At 31.3% G+C, this 24854-nt stretch overlaps 1 protein-coding gene across 5 annotated transcripts in view; it reads right to left on the bottom strand.

The window, feature by feature from the left end:
- Lrfn5 (leucine rich repeat and fibronectin type III domain containing 5) overlaps positions 1-24854 on the bottom strand; it is a 266246-nt gene that overhangs the window by 127087 nt on the left and 114305 nt on the right. For 4 of the 5 annotated variants that reach the window (XR_009228343.1, XM_058584504.1, XM_058584506.1 and 1 more), the window contains exon 2: positions 23734-23908. The exons of the other annotated variant lie outside the window; for it this stretch is intronic. The gene's annotated coding sequence lies outside the window, so the exon portion shown is untranslated. The remainder of the gene's footprint in view (positions 1-23733; positions 23909-24854) is intronic. 5 annotated transcript variants of the gene reach the window in all.

The raw sequence follows: 24854 nt of genomic DNA, 5'->3' as shown, positions 1-24854 counted from the left end.
CCTTCAACCCTACAAATACCTTCTCGATGCTTCCTACAGTCTATTATTAAAAAACTTGAACTTTGTATAAATATTATTTACACGAAGTCTATATCTACAGGCAAAAAAAATGCTGCATAAGAATATAATCTTCATTATGACTTTAGCCTAGAATTATCTTAATTGGAAACAAAGATTTTCATTTTTCAAGCATAAGAAACAGAAAATTCCAGCTGAAAAAAAAATTGTACCTGCCTATTAAATGATACTATGGTTGGGTTCAATCCCCAGCACCAAAAAAAAAAAAATGATTCTATGGTGATAAAGATTCTCTTCTCCACTAAATTTTATTCAGATTCCTCTGAGCACTTTTCTCACATAAACCTCAACTTTTGGGCTTCTATTTTTCTTTACAGTGCCTAGTATCCATAAGAATCCTGCTAAGTGAGTTTAGCAAGAATTTCTCACCCTTAATACCTGATTACTCTCCACCAGTGGTCAAATTCCTCATCACCCACTCTTTAGCATCTAGTCATCCAGGTCTGCCTTTAGCAAGAATCCTGACAAGTCAGTTCAGCCTCCCTATCACTGATGTTCTCCTTAGCAATTTTCTACCTCCCAGCTCCCACCACTGCCAATCTGCTTCTTGGCTATCAATCCCCTCTTGTCTTTAGTGTATATTGAATTGAGTGCTATTCTATACTTAGGACTCCTTCCCTAATTGCAAATCCACCTAAAATCTGTTTTTGCTGCATTCCCCTTCATCCAGCTCCAGTTTTCTTTGATAATGATTACCATTCACTGTTAGCACTTTAACACTACTGAGGGATGACTCAAAGCAGGCAGAAAGATGCATAAAATCAGTTTTAGCTATTACTGTTTTAATCCCATTTCATCTGATCTCATTTCTCTATCACAACACTCCCCCAGTTCCTGTATTCTGAGGATTTAAAGCCTATTCTTATTTTACTTTCTAACTTTCAGCTTGGTCTCTCCCTGTTCATGGTTTTCACCCTCATTTCTTGGCAAGCAAACCCCAATCTTAAGACCCACTCAGGACTCAAGGATTTGGCCACGTGACTCTCACTTTCCTCTCTGTGGGAAAAGCAGCTTTCCTCCTGCAGGTTTTAGAGCATTCTCTCATTCTCTGTGGAGAAATTCATGTAGTCACTACCAACCATTCAAAGCTGGCCTGGTGAGATAAAACATATTTACCATTTCCCACACACTCTTCCATGTGCTTCAAGAGCTCCAACATTGGGATAATGAGCACATGCTGTGAGCTTCAACCTCCTCAAGGATCCTTCTTATAGAGAAGAAAACCATTATGGAAGAACACAAGGAAAAAAAAATAGAAGAACACTGATGGGGTATAGAAAAATCTCTTCTCCAGAGGGTCTGTCAATAGTACAGAAAAAGAACACTAAGTATAAAAGATGAAGGACTCTTGTCTTTTAAGATATATGGAAATTGTTTCATAGATGTGGGTGTGATGAATGAAAGTTCCATATTATTAATGAATAATAATTTCAGATTGAATGACTAAGAAATAAAAATGCCTGCAAGATTTTAATTGTCATTAATTGCATCTCAATTAATTGCGTATCTACTTTAGCTGCTTTACAAACAAGTGTGTACTTAATCCTCAAAATAATTTTGTAGGGGAATATTGATATTCCACTTTTAATATAAAGAAACTGAATGATTGAATACTTTAGTGCAAATTTTACAAAGCATTTATTGCTCAGTGCTGGAGACCAAATTAAATTCTATTAGGTTCTTAAATCAGCTTTTTCTGCACTCCATTACCAATTTGTCCACATGTACATTCATATCTAAATCTGATATTATTATATATAAAGTGATAATTTCATTATTTATAGATTAAATACATAAAGATTGTCATATTAATTTTGCTGCAAGTTTGTTGAAAAGCATAAATATATGTGTATATATACATGTATGTGTATTTTCAGTCCTTATATGTGACTATTAGTCAAGTGGTGATTGAATCTTACCTTAATTCTGTAAAACCAACATTTATTTTAAAAAGAGAAATTCTTCTTCTAGTAATAATTTCATAGCACCTGTGATTTTACTAAAATGTTGCCTGAGTTGACAATGTAGTCCTTTATTTGGGTGAATCTTTTCTAAATTAGGTAGAATACAGAATTTAGATTTACTTCATTTATATTGTATTCTCCAATTTGTCCTGTATTTTATGCTTAAAGCTTTTAGATACTAGTATACTCCCAATGAATTATTGATGTTAGTTTGTATTTTATATTCATATAGAGTGTAACTTAACTCTTTACTAAATAAAGGTAATGAAGTTATTTGTTTGGTCTGTATCCCCAGAGTATAACAATGTATCTGATATAGAAGATGTTTAATTATTGAATATATTCATTCATTTACTAGTGCAATACTTATATTAAGAAATCAAGATTAGAATACATTATTTCTTTTAAAGGAAACTATAGAGTAAGATAACTTACCTAACACAAATTCTCAGATCTACTAATTTTAGTTTATTTCTACATGAGTCTTGCAGTAGGGGATTAGAACACTAAATTAATAACTAGTTTTCATTTAAAGACAACTGCTGAGAATTTCTTTTGTTCTAGCTATGATCCATATGTTGAGAACCAACAATATCATCAGACATATTGGGGATCCTCCAGCTCTTTAGGAAGAGGTACACCCTAATAATTATAGGGTGTGCTATGACTTGGAAGAGCCACGTGCCATACTATTAAGGTGGTAAACTTTGGAAATTTCTTTTAGTAATGTTAGCTGGTGACAATTACAAATGCTAGAGCAGGGTCATTATTAGCATTAAGTTAATGACTTTAACTCTTTTCTGACAAACTGATCATTAATAAATGTTTACTTTCTTTTCTTTAATTCAAAGTTTGAGAACTTATTTACATCAATTATACTTTTTTATATATAAATAAGATGCTTAAGACACAAACACCATCACTTAAAAATTATGAGCCAGCACTGGAGGAAACAGCAGCAAGAGCCACACTTCTGAAGTTTCCAAATAAAAGTAACATGCATTTACCTCCTCATCTACTCTATGCTTTAACTAATAGTAAACAAACTGGGAAAAGAATGCATTTCCAGTGATGAGGCTACCAGATGCCATCAATACAAAAGATATTTTAATAAATACCAGCAAGGAAAATAGTGGAGGAAAGATATAATGTCTGTAAATGAGGATTATTTATTGGTTCTTTGTACTTATACATGACAAAATTCATTTTGATATAATTGTATAAGTATGAAATATATCTTATTCTAGTTAGGACCCCATTCTTATGGATGTACACGATGAGGGGATCACTATGATGTATTCATATAATTAGAGAGGAAAATTGTGAATGAGCATTTTAAATGCTGCAGAAAAACAATAATAGAGAGTAGAAGCAAGAAATGATTCAGAATTTGTATCTGGAAATACTAGGTGAGATGGCAGGGAGGAGTGAAATGGAAGTAGAAAACACTGGCATTAATTGCAAGGTTTTATTTGGATCTGTATTGTGTGCCCTCCACCCTCAACACACACAATGTTATGTGCCTAATTCCAGTCATCAATAAAACCTTCACATTCTCAGGTGAGAAACAAAAAGAATTTTCCTAAAATAAATAAATAAACAAACAAGCAAACCAACTCCATCTAAAGTGTTAGTGTTTTGGTCATTTGAACTCTGCAGAAAGGATATTCATATTCTGACATTTAGTGATACCTTGGTTCAGTGCAGCAGCCAAAAATCTATCTGCTGCCCTCCAGGTAAGTTCACTAGTCAATAAGTTTGAATCCTTCAATGTGCTTCCTGCTAGATTTATTCTTCATTTTAAAGTTTGAACATAGTTTATCAAGTCATCTAAGAAAAATCAGAGATGAAGTTGAACCACACGAAAAAGCAATAAAAGGTAACTACAATGGAAAAAAAATGCCATACACCACAAGAAAATATCAATCTTTAGCCTTAAAGGGATTACAATAGATATGGCATGGATAAGAGTTAACTCAATGATATAATGAATTAATAAAGACAGCAATGAGTGTATAGAATACATAGAAAATTAAAATAAGAAAAACAGGAGTATGTGAAATAGTCAATAAATTGACCCAAATATTCGGACAAAACCAAGAAAAACATCATAAGAGACGTAAGTTTCAAGAATGAGATGAAGTTTTAGGAAAGAAAGTGAATTGATCAATTAAAAATTAATATAAGTCCTATTGCTTATGGTCACACAACCTTGGATTAAAACAGCTTGCTGCCAACACAATGAATGTAAAAAGATATATTCATGGACACAATCATTAGGGAATCACTGCATGGTTCTCTCCTATTCTAGGTTAAACTGTGTGAGATCATGAATTCCATCTACTTTGGTCCCTTCTTCATCTTGATTACCCAGCATGGAATCCTAGTCAGGATATACACACATAGATAAGATGAAGTGACACATACATGGATAAATACATATGAACATGCATATATACACGAAAAATGTGTCACTTGATATGTTAACATGTAAATTTTTTTAGAGAAGAAAACTCAAAACTGTTTTGAAGTGAAATTTAATAAATATGGAGGAAAAAAATATTTCCACTTAGCTGAAAAACTTTTAAAAAAGAAAAAGAATAGTGATAGAGTATTCTTCAAAAAATCAAACAATAAAAACAAGCTCTACATATTTAAAATAATAAAATGCCACATAGAATTCATCAAGATCCTAAATAAAAATATATCCTAGTAACTAAAACCTAAATTTGGAAATCTTAAAACGTCACAAAGTGGGAAGATAGGATATTTATTCACAAATGGCACTGTGAAAAAAGTCTCAAAACTAAAAAAGAAAATCCACTTTGTGTTTCAAATTTCATTAGCATTCAGAAACATTAAATCCCAATTGGATTAATAAAGTCCATAAAATTGTTGGGAAAAATAGTGGAATATTTAACACATGTCCTAGTGAACAAAAACTTTATGTGCATATATGATATTAAAATCAATAAAATATTTGATACATCTGGTAGAGTATAAGTCACCGGAAGAAAATTTTGTAAGAGTAGGAAAATATTAACAGGAAGCACACAAAATAAACACCCTTGCTAATCAATTTAAAGAAAACACAAATTTTAAACTAAATAAAGCATGCAAAAAGTTTAGATGATAAGAAATAATAACAGATATTTTTTTAAAAGCTTAAAACCTTTAATGATCAAAGACACAAAAATAGTAAAAGTTATCTTCAATAGATAATATTTGGGAATGTCTGTCTAGGGAATATACTTAAAGTAATAAATGAGACATTGAGGGGGGCGCACATTGAAAATGCTCTTGAGGTGGTGAAATAAGACAATGTGACTAGAGATTCCCATGGAATTCTTTTCTATGTAATTGCAGAATTAATATGCACTTGCTTAAATCATGTTGAATCATTCATGAAATAATTATAAATGTAAACGAAAATTTGTGTGATGTATTCAAATATTTATAACACAAAACTATAAATATATAGCAAAGACTATACTACTTATGTATATACATACACAATATTACTCATATTTTAGAGTAACATTGTATATGTAGAGAGATGCTTCTGCCAGATTAAGCTACAAATTTATATTATATACAAAATGTACTTTCAACTTTTTATCTACTATGCATATTCACGTGTACCAAACATGACTATTACAATCAGGAAAACCAAACAGTATTCCTATAAAATTGCAACATTGTCTTCATGGGGGATGAGGGAAGTCTTTTTATCCGAAGCATTGGTAAGATTTTTTGAATTCACAAACCATGCTGAACATTCTGAGTTAAAAGTGTTTCTTATTTTTTAATTTTGAGAGAAATGTCATTGCTTTTGTGTTATGAGAAAGTAACTGCTGAACTAATTTGTCTGTAAGAATGCAGTTGTCTATTATTTGTCTTTTTCCTAATTCTACAATGAAAAGAATCTTTAAAGCACATAAATACAAATCCAATATGTGTTATAAACCTGATTATTTTAATAAATAAATATTCTAAAGCACAAATTGTAATTTACTAAACTCACAAACATTTATAGTGTACCCTGAGACTATACTAATATACTATGGGAATAAAAGCATGAATTTGATGGATTAAAAAAGTCTTAGGTAAGGAAATATTTTAACGGAGCTTTAAAATATTCAAATTAAATCAAAAGAAAGGAAGAATATTCCACAATAATAAAATGTAATTTTCTAAGGTACAGAAGGTATTAAAATGTCATATGGTAGACAGGGATTATGACCAGCTCCATGTTATTAAACAAAGCATTTACCTGGAAAGCAAAACTGGTCAGAGGTGGGGCATGAATGACATAAAAGAATTTTGCAGATCCTAGAGTATAGACAGAAATATAGACAGGAATATAGAAATTTCTTCAAAGCTCTTGGGAGCTATTTAAATTCAATCTACTACTGGAATAAATTGTCATGTTAGAAATAAAACTCTGGCAACAACATTTTAGCACTAGACCACAGGCAAGAATACCATTCAGGAGTCACATCACATTTATAAATATAAGAGTGGCTATGGGCAGATCCAAGAAGAGAAGAATAAAATAAGGTGAGAGTGAATAAAATGTATGAAACTGTTTGATAGAAGGAGTCAGTAATAACTCTCCTGTGTCTAGTTACATCAAGGAAATTTAGGAGAAGGAATGCAGATTTCCAAGATGAATTCTAGTCTAAGTACGGTGACTTTTTAGGAAACTTTTGAGACATACAAGCAGATGTACCCCACAAAAAACAAATTTCCAGGATAAAAACCTAGCAAAAATCTTTTTTTTTTTTTAACTTGATCCATAATTCTCATCAGCAGGGAGATTCTTGGATGGTGTGATTATCTAGTTTGAAACTTGGCCTTGGGAGCAAGGTAAATGTATGGTTAAGTTATGTCTGAGTTAGCTGAAGCTGACAATTGTTTTCCCAGAAGTTGGATTAACATTTGTGCAGCTAAGTGTCACAATTCAACTCTGGAGGTCGAGGCAGGAGGATCATAAGTTCATAGCCAATCTCAGAAATTTAGAAGGACTCTCAGCAACTTAGCAAGATCCTCTCTCAAAATAAAAAATAAAAAGAACTGGGTATGTAACTTAGTGGGAAAGCACTCCTGGTTTCATTCTCCAGTACCAAGAAAAAAAGAAAGAAAGAAACAGGCAGGGGGTTGGGGGCAAGGAAAAGAAAAAAGGAGGGAGATAGAAAAGGGGAGCAAGGCAGGAAAGGTAAAGGAAATGTGTCCCAGTGTAGACCATAAATTGTACCCTCACCCTCACAGGAGCCAGTGGTCCCAAAAGAAAGTGTTTACACAATGAAAGTCAATGGGCCTTTAAAGAATATTTAAACATTAGAGACAATGAAATTTACATAATGAGTTGAGCATATAAAAGTGTTTTCTAATAAAATTATATTCCAAAAGTTAAAATACTATGAAATTTCCTTGAAGGTGTCTATTTCTAGAGTGGAATATGTTTTCATTATTGCAGAATACACTTTTGATTCACATGAAACCCAGTGTGACTAGTTTGCTTTACATATGGTTTTGGATAGAATTCACATGTACCAAACTTGCTGTAAAAGAATGTCATCCTACTATGCTGGATAACCAAAGTAAAAGAATTGCATTGCTTTTTATGATGTTATATATTTTAAGACTCAGCAATAATCATTTTTTTCTTGACAGTGATATTCAAAAGGCTTTTCTAGCATACATTCCTCAGGATATCATTGCCTTTGAATAAAGGAGGACCCACAGATATTATCTCATTTCTTTTTGCAATTTGACCTGGAAACTGAAATGAAATAAATCTCCAAATAGAGACACAGTATCACCGGAAACACTGGTATCAGTAATAAACATAAAACAGAAATTTAATGACAATGTTAACAGGAAACATTTTTAAAATGAGACAATTGTGACAAAAACTGCCTGTTATTTATTCTTGAAACTTGATTAGCATATCAAAACTGAGTAATATTTGGGAAAAAATAAGTAAAATAAAAGTTAATTTCATATGACAAAATATACCATATGGGAAAATTGAGTCATCATTACCTCTTACCACCTATTGATCTCACTTTGTTATTGTTTATGACTGCTTACTACTTAGAAGAAAGTAAACCCATTATGCACGTGATACAGATAAATATATATTAATTCTGGTCATGTTGTACATGACTGATTATTTATTATTATTTATTATTATGTAATAATAATAAATGATATGTACCAAATCTAATATCTCTTTGTCTCTTATTGTTGATAAATTTATTTTGTAATCTATGGATTATAGACATCTAAACTATAATTTCAGTAAAGTTAGAATGGGTTCCAAAAGACATTTGTTAAAAACAATAGATAATCAATGAGCATTTCAAGGAAAACTTGTTTTACAGATTAAGTTGGCTCATAATGTCAAACTTTTCAATTCCTCTGGAAGTCAGTGTACTTTAAATCTTCAAGCACTAAACAGCATAGCCCCAAAACACAGCAGCAAAACTTGCCCATACTATGTGGAATAAAAGGTAAATACAAACTGATACCTGGAGATTTTAACACACATTTCTCTGCTGTTAATAGACTATAAAGAAAAGAATCCAAAAGGTACATAGAATATTTAATCACATAATTAACACCTAGATCTGAGAAGAACACATACAGAACATGACACCCAGCACTTATAAGGTACATTGTTATATCATGCATCAAAAGATTATTTAAATATTTGACCACAAAATATTCCATGAAGTCTTAACACATTTCAATTAGGAATCATAAAGTCTGTGAAATGAATAAAGCTTTAAATCGCTCAAAACTGTTATAAAATTAGAAATGATTCCAAATAATCAAGTAAGCAGATTATTTTTATTATTACAAATAACATATTTGAAGTAAATGTTGATTAAATATTACATACTAATAATTTGTAGTGCAATTAATCAGTCCTTAAAAGAAACAAAATTAGCCTCATATTTGAGTATTTTTAAAGAAAACTGACCATTAATTAGCAAAACAAGAAAGCAAATGTCTTCTCAAATTGTTAGAAAACACATGTTAAAATAAATTATGGAAGAAATAGGAAAGAAATAAAAATGTTAAAAGTTTAATAGAAAATAAAGGAATGATATCAGAGAAAATATCAACAAAACCATATTTTATATCTTCAAAAGATGAACTATAAATAATTCATAGATTAAAGATAACATTCAGAAAGATAAAAGAAAGATGGCAAAGTCAGGAATTCTAAGATCAGGTATGAAAAAGGAATAATACTACAGAAAATGCAAACATTAACATAATAATACAAATATATTATTTATAAGTTAATAAGAATAAGTTTAAATTTTTCTTTAAAGTAAAAATCTCTAAGTTAAAAAAAAAAAGAATTCTAAGTGATCGTTTAATCACAATACAAGTGGAATATGTAATCCCAAATCTTACATGGTTACTATTTCAGGCTCAGATATCTTTACTGTAAAGTTCTACAAAACTTTTAAGAAAGTAATAATTTCAAAACTAAGTTAATACTTTTAGAAAACAGAAAAAGATAGAGTACTCCTCCAGAGAATTTCATGATGCATTAAACCCTTAGAGAATACAAGAAATGATAATTCCAGAAAAATAATTCATAAACACAAGTGCAAGTAGCTTAAGAAAAATATGAGCAAACTATGTTTTTAAAAATATTAAAGAGTTAACATATTATTGAAAATAAAGGCTTATCTCAGGAATGACAAAATAGGTATTATCAAATCATATGTTTATCTTAATAAATGCAGAAATGAGAGTGGATGATGTATGTTAATCATTAATATTAAAACTGAAATTAGAAAATTTAAGATTAAAAAAGAATAGTTACGCATATAATTTTATACTAAAAGATTTAAGGTATTCCTTTTTTAGGTTAAATGCAAGTATATCTGCCACTATCTTCTTATTTAAAATAATCCTGGAAGATTTTCTATTGGTAAGGTAAGAAGAAAATTAATTAAGAAATAATTATTACAAAATGAGTGTGATAAAACAAAGCATTTGGTATCTATAAATACTATACCTGACTGTAGAAAGTACACAGAATCCACAGATATGACTTTCAAATATAGGAATTCAGTAAATTTACTAAATACAAAAGTGTAAAGCTCTACTCTGAGTTGCTTTTGACAATGATTGAATAGCCTTAGTACATGTCAACCCTTCTAAAATCCGTTTGTCTGTGAATGTTTCTGTATTTAACTCACCAATATAGTTAAAGTTAGTGACATGATCCAGAAGAAAAGCCACCAACCCCCTGTCCCCATACACACACACAAAGATATAGAGGGGTGAGCCAGGCACTTGAGTCACTATAATCTAGAGAGCAATTGAAGAATCTATATAATAAAAAGAGAGTGAGCATAGCTTAGGGGGGATAGCTTAGGTTTGAAGACAATAACTAGGGGTTTTCTGAGTAGAGTAAATCTGGTAAATATTCTAGAATCTTGACTGGGATGGAGAAGGACTACCTCCAAATAGCAAGTGTAAACTCCAGATAAAACAGTCTCAAAAAGAACAAAATCCAGATTCACAATCAGTCCAAACTTTACATTCAAGTGAACAGCCCCCAGCTTAACGCCATGTGATCTCATCTGCAAAGAAATCCTCCAAGTTCTCAAATTAATCTCAATTTTTTTCATAATTAATATTTGGAACAGGCTGTGTGTGTGTGTGTGTGTGTGTGTGGTGCTGAGATCAAATCTAAAGTCTTGTGCATACTATGCAAGTACTCACAGTCTCAATATTTAGAATAATTTTTTAAAAAATTAACAATTTGTAGAAAGAAGCAAATGATACATCTGCAACAAATATAAAAGACAAAAATAATATTTATCAGTCTCCAGACATAAGCTTTAAAATAAAATTAACATGAGCTGGAATTTAAAAGACAAGCATAAGACTTTTGGAAGAACACTGGAATTTAATTTCAAAACTTAAAACATATACATTCCAGAACTTAAAGTTGAAAGTTTAATAGGAGATTAGGTATTTTTAAATAAAAATTAGAAATTTGAAAATCAGGATTATCGGAGAGAAAAAAAATCACTTTTCTGCAATACTTTAAATTTTAGTTAAGACAAATTTCTATAACAAAACAGAGGAGCAAAAGTAAAACAAATAGAAGTCTCTTATATATACATATATAAAGAAACACATAAAAAGGATATATATATTTCTCCTTATGTGTTTGAAATGTTTATGTATATATAAATAAAATGGGCTTAAATAGGTTCCTCTGGGCTATCTCCAGAAAGATGAGATCTAACATCATCTGCAGCGGTTACCCTCTCCTCTCTCTGGAAGACAGACATGGGGGTACATCTCTATTCTTCATAAATGTTTGCATTGCTTTTAGGTGAATAAAGGGAAGGCAGAGAGGTTTTCTTTAATCTCTTCTTCCCAATTGCCTTCAGCTGAACATAATCCTTGGGCCACAAAGGGATATTTTACAGTGATGTTTTGGTCTCCCATAATTAGAAAAATTATCCATTAAATACTAGAAGAAATTAAGAGATCTATGGAACATAGTGAACAGAACTACCACATATATAAATACATTCACATAAGAATTGACTTCTAGACAAGTAGAATATTCAAAGATGAAAATGAACAGTAGTCCCTAAAGTGTGTGAAGGTATCATCATATAACCATATTCAAGAAAATGTATGAACGTTAGCATGGTGCATAAAGAAGTTTAACTTTTCTCAGGTTGACATAAAAAACTAAAATTGACTGGGTAGCTTAAACAAAATGAATTGATTTTCTCTGGAGACTGGAATTCCAAAATCATGACGTCAGTGTAATCAACTTCTATGAGGATTCTCCTCAGTGCTTGCAGATAGCTACTTTCTTTATATATCTTCACATGGTAGAAAGACAGAGACAACCAGATCTCTGATGTCTCTTCCCATGAGGCACCAATCCCACTTAGAAAGCTCAACCCTCACACCTCATCAAACTTTAATTACGCCCTCGACCTCATCTCCAAACACCATCACACTCTGCTTTAGGGCTTCTGACCAAACTGCAAGGAGAATCAACAACTCCATCATAACAAAGACTTCAACCCCATTCTTTTAGTAATTGATAGATCCAGGAGGCAGAAAATTAAAATATCACTGAATTGAACTGCATCATCAATCAACTTGAGATAATTGGTATTTATAGAACACTTCATCCAACAACAGCATTATCTGACACATTTTTCTCAAGTTCACATGGAACATTCACCAAGTAGAGCCCATTCTAGAGCATAAACCACATCTTAATATAAAAGGTAGAAAAAATAGTTATGTTCCCTGATGACCATGGAAATAAATGTAAAATTGAAGATAGGCAATAGAAAATGTCAAAATATTTGAAGATTAAGAAACATACTCCTAAGTAACCCAGAAGCCAAGACCATTTAAAAGTTGTTTTGAACTAAACAAAACTGAAAATACAACTTACTAAAAGTGATGAGATGCAATGAAATCTCTACCGAAAGGACATTCATAGGATGGATGCATATATTAGAAAAAATAAAAATATAGAATCAAAAATCTATGCTTCTACCTTTAGGTGCTGGAAAAACACAAGCAACATAAACTTAAATAAAGTAGAAGAAAATAAATAATAAAAATTAAAGCAGAGGGCTGGGGATGTGGCTCCAGTGGTAATGCGCTCACCTGGCATGCGCAGGGTGCTGGGTTCGATCCTCAGCACCACATAAAAATAAAATAAAGATGTTGTGTCCACCGAAAACTGAAAAATAAATATTAAAAAAATTCTCTCTCTCTTTAAAAAAATTAAAGCAGAAAATTATACAATGAAAAACAAGAAAAATATTAGAGAAAATCAAGATAACAAAAATCTAGCTCTTTGTAATGGTTAGTAAAATTTTTAGCCAGCCTTAAAATAAAATAAAATAAAATAAAAAAGACACTATTTACTGATATCAAAAATGAAAGAGAGCTCATCATTAATGATTCGATGGAAATTAAGAGGACAATAAAGATAAACCATTCTATGCCCACAAATTTGAAAGCCCTAGTGAAGTGGAACAATTCCTTGAAAATACCAACTATAAAAATTCACAAAAAGAAAATTAGGTAAACTGTAAAAGTCTGTAGATGTTATGACATTGAGTCAATCATTGACAACCTTCTGAAACTGAAAGAATGAGGCCCACACTATTAAATAGGGAAATTCTACCAAACACATAGGGAAATTACCCTGGTTCTCTACAAATTTCAACAGAAAACAGAAATCAAAGGAATACTTCTTCACTCATTCTATGTGAACAACATTAGCCTAGTATAAAAAGATGTGAAGATCACAACAATGACGTCTGTCATTGAGATGTCGCTTAATGACAGAGGGCTTGCCTATCACCAGGAAAAGTCTGAGTTTGATCACCAGTGAAAATAAAATTAAAAAAAAATAGGAATAGAAAGTTACTGACCAATAGCTCTCCTTAACAAAGATGAACAAAATCTATTTAATTATTAGCACATTAACCAAAATGCACACAAAGAACTATATGCTCTGAGAAATAGAATTTATTCCAGTCATCTAAACTTGGTTTAAAAATTGAAAATCAGTCATGGTGATCCATCTCATCAACAAGCTACAGAAGCAACAAGAACAAAATAGCATCTGTTAATTGATGCAGAAATACTCGACAAAATCCAACAACATTCTTTCACGTTAAAATTCTCAGCCAACTAGATGTAAAGGGAAATTTCTCAACCTTTAGATTAAGAATCTCTACAAAACGCCAATATCATACTTAATTCTGTAATTCTGGATGCTTTCCCTCTAAAATCAGGAAGAAATAAAAATCGTCTCTTTGTAGATGACATGTTTGTCTACATAGAAAATAAAAAGAAACCTTCTGGAATTAATAAATGAATACAAATTTAACAAAATGTGTAAGATCTCTACAGGAGAATCTGTGCACATGCACAATTCACATCCATTTGTTTTCATAATGGTCTTAAATTTGGAAACCCATCAAAAAGATAATAAATAAATAAAGTTGGGTATATTAATGCAATAAATCACTACATAGCAAGCAATGAACATGTACAATTTGCAACTATGTACATCAGCATAGATTCATCTCAAAAACCACAATATATTAAGCAAAGTAAGCAAACCATAAATAGTAAGTATAAAATCAATTCATTACCATAAAGTTCAAAATTTGACAAAGTTTAATACTTGTTATGGCTGTATATATAGAAAGTAAAATTCTAAATAAAAATGAGAAAACTTAGCTTGGATCGTTATACAATTTTTAGCTTTTGTAAAGAAGGATAACATTGCCAATTAAGAGAGAGAGAAATCATGACAATGTTCTATTTCATCAACTGAGCGATAGTTTCACAGTTGTTCACATTGCAGTTATTAATTATGATGTACATGAGTTTTATGAACTTTTCTGTTACATGTTGCAATAAATAAGAATGGAAAGTTTTTCACTAAAACAGTAAAAGATAATTCTAACAACCTATCAATTACAATGAATAGCAGTATAGAAAGCAATGAAGATCAAAGAAATAAACTGGAAAATAAAAATCAAGAAATGTTATATGTAAACTATCAGGGAGTACCAAAGGGACTTGAAATTTTAAAAGTTATGACCTAGAAAACGGTAAGCCAATTTCTAATAATTGTCTAATAAGCTCAAATATATTAACAATATGTTCAAGCCCAGATATATTAACAATATGTTCTTGGTCTCTAATCCTTCAATTGTAAAAGAGTCATTCTGTTTGAAAATTGTATTCAATTATGAAATCTGTGTATAGGCTCATTTCTTTAAAAAATTACTTCCAATTCTAAATTCAGAATGGGAATCCAGTTGATCGTTATTTTTAGTACAAAATTTTATATTTTGTTATATCAAAATAAAGTTTTCTGTGAAAGAGCACAGGAAGGAATTATTCTGGTATGAAAAAAAAGTCTAATAAAGTAAATATTATTGAATTTTGCAGGATCCAAAATTATTATCTTACCTCTCCCTCTTACTGAAAAAAGGGTCCTCACGAATGTTCTTGATGCTGACCAAAAATATTGGCAAGTACCATCTTAAGAACAGTCAAAACAGTGTTGGGCTTGTTGAGTCCCATCATTAGGATCCATTAAAAATCAAAACTGAGAGCAGAGTGTGGTGGCGCAGGCCTGTAATCCCAGCAATTCTGAAGGCTGAGAGGAGGATCTGAATTTCAAAGCCAGGTTTAGCAATTTAGCAAGGCCCTAAGCAACTTAGCAAGATCTTGTCTTAAAATTTAAAATTGGAAAAAAAAATTGAAAAAGAAGAAAGGTCTGGGGATGTTGCACAGTGATGAGGCACTCCTGGGTTCTGACCTGGATAATAGATAGATAGATAGATAGATAGATAGATAGATAGATAGATAGATAGATTGATTGATTGATTTAACCAAGTACTGAAATAGACACTGCATGATGTTCACTATGAAAATGATGAAAAGGACAATTGTGGTTTGATAATTAGAAATGATATTTATATCTAAAATTGGTACTTACCAGAAAATGATTTAAAGCAAATATCATATATTATGGCAGAACATTAAAAAGTAGTTCCTTTAAAATCAAAGAAAACACAAGACAGGCCATAGTTACCATTTGCATCTGCCACTGTAACATAACTCCTAGGCTGTTCAATTAAATAATAAGTAATAATACATAGAAATGTTAATATCACTATCATTATAGGTGTTATACAATAAATTATTTGTCTCAATTAAATTCATTTTATTGATACATATAAAATTATACATATAAATGGGGTATTAAATGATATTTAGTTACATAAAATTATATAATTTCAAGACCCTATATATTGCTAAAAGTATTAAGGTTTTAGTAAAGACATAGTGACAGAAAGCAATGTTACTGTTCAGACACGATTTTAAAATGTAGCATCATTTTAAAATACCAGTCACAAAAACACAAATAAAAGCTCACTAGTGAGGACCTATAAAAGAAATCTAAGATATATCAACAGAAATACTTCATTATGGGATCTGAAAAAGATAAGTGATAGATATACTCACTGTTTTAAAATATTGAATAATAAAATATTTTTTCACAAACTGAAATAAATATTACATTTGACTTCAATACAATTTACCACGTAATTTTTAACTAAACTTGTCTAGCACCAAAATTGAAAGAGAGGCTAAAGATAAAGAGCCAACATTAGCTACACAATTTTGAAGATTTTTTGGAAGGAGTGGATTCATTCATCTTATAATCTATTGAGACTTACATTACAAGCAGAATAATTACATTACTGCATGGTATTTGTGTAAAGACGATGAGTATAACAATGAAATAAAATAGAAAAATCAAGATATGTTTAGGCATCTTTGAAAAATATGCATGTCAGAGTTAGAATTTCAATTCAATGTGGAAATGGTATATTGTTCAATAAACAATAGCAGGACAATCAGTTATCAGTATGGAATAAATAAAACAGAACTGTATTCCAAATCTAATTTCTATATTACATAAAAATATGAAGGTAAAATTTTTAAATATTTAAAGAATGCACAGGATAATATCTATTTGTTTTTCAATATTAGAAAAAGATAACTCAAACAATGCACAAAAGAAAGTACACATACATACACACACACACACACAAACACACAGACATACAGAAAAGCCTAAAGAAACATTAATAATTTTACTACATTAAATGAAAGCATTTTATCTTGGCAAAGTAGTTCCTGAAGCTAGGGTTTCTCCTTGCAAATTTCTCTGGAACAAGAATTGTCATGTCAATGGACCATTCTCTAAAAGTAAAGACTGATATTATAAATTTAAAAAGTTCAGAAAATCCAAGACAATAAGACACATTGAATTAAAACATCTATACTACATGTGAATAAGTATGTCCTTAGATTATTTATTTAAAATCTGTCTTTGTGTTATTTATGTACAAAACACTGTGTTAAATTACATATAATTTTATGTGTTAGTATTCCTTTTTCAGTCCTATCTTTTAAGTAGAGGATTTCTGTCATGAAAAATTTTACTCTTTATCTTTCTTCATAAATAATGAATTCAGGTTTTTCAATTGTGGATTATTTCTGTGTTGGGATCATTATTGCAATAGGTACTGAAATAATCTGAGAGGAGCTCATCTGCCTGTAACGGAACTCTATTTTCAAGACATAAATAAGTAAATAGGTATTAAAAGGTTATTTGTTTTACAGATATTAAACAGTATGTTAAATCTTCAGGATTTAGGATAGTAATCCATATTTGCATGCAAGATATCAAAAAGAAATCCAGATTCTTATTATGGGTTTAGAATTGGCTCATATTAAAAGGAACAGCCACCTTAAAAGCAACAGTTGTTTAAAAAGCAACACCAAATCGTTTATCTTGGTTGCCAAATCTAATATTCCTGGTCTTTTGTTGTTAAACTACAGAAATGTGTTTTTATTGTCATGCAACTAACTGTATTCCTTGAATATTCCTGAGGCTAAAGGTGAGTTTAGTTAGACATGTGAAATCAGGCTACTACCCTGAAAGGACACAGTCATCCAGCTTACACATGTAAACAGGAGTGAAGGGAGAGGTGATCATTACTAACTAAGCCAAGGTCAGCATGTCAGCAATTCCAACAGTGTGCTTTATTTATCCTTTGTAAGCTACAATCTCTTCAATATCACTGGAGTTCTTACACATTCTATAAATACTTCCATGTCAAAACTGTGTTATTGAAGTTGAATGTAGCGTCTGATTTAATAGTTTTCAAAATCAAGCCTCTAGGTTTTCTTATGCTATTAATGTTTCCAGCTAGTAATGCTATGCCTAAAAGATCCTTATTTTTTCTATACATTTTTCTACGTAATTCCAACAATAAAATATCCTTGTGTTTTATTCCATTTACATTACAAATTACTGATATCTTTAGACCTTATAATACATATATGGATATATATGTTTGTGTGTGTGCATATATATATATATATATATGATAAATATATATATATATTAGATTCTTCTAATCTTTGAATTTCCTCCCATGATAAATCATAAATTTTCTCTAAGAGAAGCTTTTGTATAGACTGCCAAGGTTTTTCTTGCTGTAAAGTCTCCCACACTCTATTTAATATTGATGAGAGATGCACCCATTTATCTAGAGGATTCTAAATCCAACATGTGCTAAAATGTTCTATTGTGCAGCCCACAGTGTTATAATGGAGGTTAACTGCATAGTCAATGGGAATAGCTTTCTCATCAGAGTAACTAAGACAACCCTAAGTAGAGTCAATACAAATTGTGTGGTTTCAATTGCATTTTATAGCCAACACCTGACAATTATGTTTGTTGCCATGCATCTAATATCAGTTGCCAAGAGTACCCTCCACATGAGATCAATTTCTTCTGATCCAAAACATAAAGGAATCATTATCTCCTAAGGCAGAACATTTATCCAGTCCTTTTCCCAGGACACCTCACAGTAAGAACTAGAGTGCCAGTGACCCACCAGAAAGCATTGACCTTCCATAGCAACTTTGCCAGATAAGACATTTTTAGTTTTGGTGTCAGTACTGAAGGGCTTTTTGAAAGGCTGAATTACCTCTCTACCTTTTAGGAATTTTACCTTAAAAAGATAATACATTAGCATACTAGCAACAGTCCAATGTGAAATCTATATGAAGACTAAATTCTACTTGAAATAAGTCTTTTTCATTATCTGAAATGAAAGTATTTATCATTCATTGATCTCACATGATTATCTATAGTTTTTCATCACTGTCCATCTTATGGTAGTTATCTCTGCATTGCACTATATTTAGTTCCTCTACAAATCTGTAATTATGTTTAAGGCAAAATTTGAATTACATATTTGTATACTTGCTGAAAAGTAATTATCTTGAGCCATCACCTATCAGGAAACAAGGCCATAAAATAGTGCCAAGACTGAGAAGATTTAGGGTAAACCTAGCAGTACAAGGGCACTGGAAAAAGAGTCTGTAACTACAAATGGTTACCCTTCAATACAGCAGAATCAAACTCATACAATAGAAAAAAAAAATGACCATATCTATAGTAAATACTTAAGGATTCTTCTCTAGGTGATAGCTTTAGAATATTTTCTGTAAAAATAAAGCAAAAGAATGTTCATAGTTTGCTTGAGAGAAGTTTCTTGAATTGCAATAACAAGTGCTTTGGATGTAACATTCATATTTAAACATTTGAACATTCAGATTTAACATTCAATATCATCAATTTAGACATAAAATAAATTCATACCACTACTTGCTATGCCATTAGTTCTTGAAATACAGAGGTTTGACTTTTGTCAGTAAAGTCAGTTTCTGGAACTTTATAATAAAAGCCATAACAGATTTTGGAGAACCATCCTGATAAAACCCCCCTGAGAGGGGGGGGGGATAGATTGCCTAAAAGACTAAACTTAGTAATTTTCCAGTGGTAACATTTCCTGTTCAGTATAAATTCTCTCCTTTATACCCCAGAAGAATGGTTGTGATTTCCCTCACCCCAGAACTCAAGAGAAAACAGAGACAGAACAGAGGAACAGAGAGAGAAAGGAATACTCTATGCCTGTGTTTATGATACCAAAATAATTAAAAGGGTATTTAATATTGAGCAAGTTGACAAGGATCTTGAACTTCTTCTAGTCCTTACAATCTGGGTAAGACAACATTAATCAGAAAACTACAAAGAAGAATAAAATTTTGATGAAATGCTGTTATTTGGGGTCATGTGATCATATAAATAGGAGAAAAAAAAATAAGGTCTAGCTTATCAGGAAAAGTTTCCCTCAGGAAGTATCTATTGAGATGGGATAATAGAAGAAGTGAACAGCAAGTAGAAAGAAACAAGTGCAAAGACACTGGTGGAAAGTCATATGCTGGGGAGATGGGCCGAAAGGCTTGGTGGCTAAACTGCAGGAAGGGAAGGGGGCAGGATATGGAATGACCTGTGGGCATTGAGAGAAGTGCTAAATCACACTGAGTACTGGAAGCCAGGAGAAAGAATTTGTCTTTCTTTTGCCTTTTATTATTTTTTTCCCTAGGAGAAATGTTTCTTAGAGACAATTTGACACCTCAATTTGTATTCTCCAAAGCTCTCTGTCTATCTAAGCAAGGGCAGAGGGAATAGGCTCCTTACTGAATATGAGTAGATAATTTAAAAGGCTTCTAGAGTAGTCTAGGAGAAAAATTCCAGCAGCTGGAACCAGGGAACTGATTGTGAAACTGGAAAAAAAAAGGGGGGCGGGATGAAATAAAGAGATCAAGAATTTATTTTGTTCTGCTTTGTTTCTGGTAGGTAAATCTTTCCAGATTTGGTGATGGATTAAATTTGTGAAATGAAGGAGACAGAAGGTGACAAGATGATTCTACTTTTTCTGAAATACTGTGATGTCATTTACTGAGCTCATGAACATAAAAAGCATATATTTGTAGAGATAACTGAGAGAGTAATTTGTGATAAATTAAATTTAAAGCATGGGTAATTAGGTACATCAATTTGGTATTGACTGGCAAGTTTGTACTGAATACATCATTTTGTAGTGTCATTTTAAAAATTTGCTTTGAGAATTTGTAAACTTTTTTTTTCTTTTTAGTCAATCCTTTATTATTCAACACGTTTTTACTTTGCTCTACATTTTAGTATTATTGAAACTAATTGATACCCAATTAATGTAACCAGATAAGCATTCACAGCATGCTGATTCTGTCTTATCAACGACCCTGATTTTCTGTTCTGTTGTGGCTCATGTATTCTGGAAGGATTTCAAGTATTTAATAGATATTAAACAAGAAAAAAAATGTATCTAGTTAAATAGATTAAATACACAAATTAAAGTCCTTCATAAAGTTGGTATAAAAATAAAATAAAGTAGTATTTATTTATCAGAGTTATAGGCATTATCAAATGATAATATGCTGACTAGTCATGTTATTAGTTAGACCATTGTCAGTATCAGTGGTGAGATTTATAAGTCATAAAGGGAAGTTTGTTTCAGAAAAAAAAATTAATGTCATTAAGGGTATATTGATATTTAGAAGGCATGTTAGCTATGCAGAGTTCTTATAAATGCTGCTTGTGTGTATACTTAATTTCTTTCACATACATTTGTGCTTATGCATGTACTTACACAACTGATACACACAGGCGCATTTATGCACAGACATCACTTATTGGGTTTTATTTAATTTTTTTTTAATTTACCAGTGCTTTTGTCAAATGAAAAAGTGAGAATATCAGAAACAAACAAAAATATGTTTTTCTAGCCAAGACTAATTGAAAATACCACAGTGAGAAAAATCACCATAATACCAACCACCACTACCACTTCAGCTGTCCTGACTTAATCACAGATGGATAGTCTACTGCCATATTATTTTACTACTATATCTGCGTTCACTATTTCACTCTAAGAAAGTTCCTAGTTTTCCATTTATTTTGAAAGCAATTTTAATGGATGTGCTATGAATCTTCAATGAGCTATGTGAAATTTGAGGAATGTAATTAGGGATGTATTTACATTCTCTTCTTTTAGGGTGATTAATTCTGTGTAAGACTTTCAGCCTAATGTTACTCTAAAAAAAATAGAGAAAATGAAGTTCTACTTCCACAGACTAATAGACTTGTAAGTTTTAAATAATAATAATAATAATTTAATCAAGCATTAACTTGGGAGAATTGTTTCAATGTATGAATTATTTGTTTAGCTTTCTATTGCAAGGTTAATTCAGTAAATCCTTTGGCCTTATTGTAGCTGTTAGAAAATGAAAATATGTTTGAATTCTCTTTTTTTATGACTTACTATAAGAAAACTATGTCAGTAAATATATTTTTGTCACCAACTTTCCTAAAATCAGATGCTTTTATTTAGAAATTATAGTCTTAACACTGGAAAATTATATATAAACTAATTAATTAATAAAAAGATCCAAATCTAGAATATCTTCCTCATGTTGCTTCATTTAATAAAAAGTTCAAGGAGTAGGACATCGAAAGCAAATCTTAAGATAAATGAATAAATCATGTACAAAAGGTAGACCAGCTAATAAAATACGTACACGAAAAAGCTACACTAAAAATAATGATTTGTAATTTGTCTTCTGCATTTTTAGACTTGTCAATTTATGCTACAGTTACAGTTATAAAATATTAACCTCAACCTAACCTAGATAAACCGTTTTTACATCTTAAAAGTAGTAGTCCTCCCACATGACTTTGAACACACCAGCAACAATATACTGACTGCCTGTTTTAACCTTACGTAATTAGAAGCATTATGATTCAGAAATAAATTCTAACAGCCATCTTTGTTACTTTAATGACATACATTTATTTTGAAGGCATACTTGCATCCTATACATTGCAAAATATAACTAAAGTTATTAAATATCTCCTCCTTACATCTTTCAAGAAAAATTCAGTTGCTAAATATTCAATCTCTGATAGATAATCAAAGTTATATTAAACATTTGCACTCTATAAAAACACATCCATAATCACTTACTATAGGGTGACACTGTGATACAAATATATTCCCAAGAACAATAAGAAATGCTTATATCAAATATTTTGAAAAATTTGGGGGAAATCCCAAATTCAAACCAGGTAAACCAGAAAAATGACAAACAATAGGTTCTAAGTATAGACTGGGAAATATTGAGACATTGTCTTTATTATCCTATAAACAATCTTAGAATTAGTACATTTGCATTATATAGAACTTAGGAAATTCAAAGATGAATCTACAGCTGGGAATGTGTATTGCAGTTATATGCAGTTTATTATGCATTTTGCAGACTCTTCAAATCTGATTTTAATCCATTTTCCTACAAGTGATCTTCATTTTCTTTAGATTTTCAATATGCATATTTATAAACTGCCATAAACTGAATGAAACAAAGACCATGTCATTCAATAAACCAATCAGATAGGGAACATGTTTTTACTAGCACCAAACCATTACTCTCTGTTTAGCACTAGGCATCAAAGTCATTGAAAAAGAATTCAATTTTTAAAAATCAAAAGACCAGGAATTTCATCCCACTTTTGTAACTCACTAGCCAAATAACTTTGTCAATAAGTAAATGGATTCAGAGTGATTGAGTGTTGTATCAAAAATTATCTTAATTTCTCCCTTGTCTATGCCTCCAGGTTGCACATCTAAATTATAATGCATGTGAAATACAATTCTGAAAAAAAAGCAGAAAATTCTAGAAGAATATAGGTAATTGACATAAAAAGTGATAGTTTTTTGTTGTTGTTGTTTTTACCTCCGGAAAGTAGTACTTCCAGGAGGAGGGTGGAAGAGAAGTTAAGAGGAGGAAGAGGAAGAAGAGGGGGAGAAGAGAAGAGGAGGAAGAAAATATATTGAAATATAACGTGGTTGTTAACTCATGATCAATTTCAAACTGTATCAGGACTATCACAAAACAGAATTCAAATAGGAGGGAGCTGGGGAGGAGGAGAAGATATATATAGATATAGATATAGATATAGATATAGATAGATCTATCTATCTATCTATATATATATATATATATATATAGATCTATATATCTTAGTTTGCAGGATTTCTAGCTATCCCACTGGGGTTTTTCTACCTCCTGGCAAAGATCAAACTGAAGGCAATGAACTTACTTCTGGAGCCTGAAGAGTTCCTCACTGCTGTGAAGGAGTCAGCACTCTGCTTGGCTGCTGCAGAAGACAGACAGGGTGAAAGCATCTCCAAGGCTGATTCTGAGGTGGTGTCAGAGGGAAGGGTAGCCGGCTACTCCGGATCTTCTCAACACCTGGCTGAATGGTTACGGGTATTCTTCAGAGGAGGCAAGCACAAAAAAATCGTGTCAAAAAATTCTTATGAAACATCTTAAAATATAACGTGGTTGTTAACTCATGATCAATCTCAAACTGTATCAGGACTATCACTAAACAGAATTCAAATAGGTTTGGATAAAAAGGCTTCCTGGTAGAAGGTGCAATGTGCTCTGGTTTCAATAAACATGTCAATATTTTGCTTTTCATCTTCAGAAGAAATAGTCTTATCTTAAAATTGAAGGTGATTTAAATAATCACAAGCTACACAATTTAATTTTCTCAATATTTAAGTCCATTCACCATGCAGTCTAAAGTTAAAACATAAATCAACACGTATTTAATCATCACCCACTATTTGTCACCCACTACTTGACTGAGGACATACAACAGTCAGATTGACAGAGTCCTGCCCTTATAGAGCTAATAATCTTAGATTGTGTTGCCTTTATTTTATTCAATACAGAAAATCATTCTGTGACTCACATGTTTTTATGGAGAAAATACACAAACATGAATGTCAAATTCACTAAATTTAAAGCTAAATTTTGTACTTGAACTTCATGTTTGAAGTTACAAATTGCTACTGCTTTCTGAAGTTCCATGTCAATCTGAATAATAATTGACCTGGCTCTATAGGATGCAATGTTTAACTTTCTTTATGCTAAAATCTCTATGAAGTATCAACTGATATTCAAACCCTGATTTTTTTTGGGGGGGGGGGCGGGGGGTTGATTGGGATTGAACCTAGGGCCTTGTGCATGTCAGGCAGGCACTCTTCCAACTAAGTTATATCCTTAGCCCCTCAAACCCTGATATTTTTAATGCAGAAATAGTCTAATTTTTTAAAAAATTCTAAAACTTAATAAAAACCTTTTAATTTTACTTAGGTTGTGATATTTTACTGCAGAAGTGAAAATGAGGAATAATATATTTCCAAAGAATAA

The sequence above is a fragment of the Marmota monax genome, unplaced genomic scaffold (assembly GCF_021218885.2).
Source record: "Marmota monax isolate L192 unplaced genomic scaffold, Marmota_monax_Labrador192_F-V1.1 WCK01_AAM20220418_F8-fsc00001, whole genome shotgun sequence".
Lineage (NCBI taxonomy): Eukaryota > Metazoa > Chordata > Mammalia > Rodentia > Sciuridae > Marmota > Marmota monax.
This window is presented reverse-complemented; position numbering and strand designations above follow the sequence as displayed.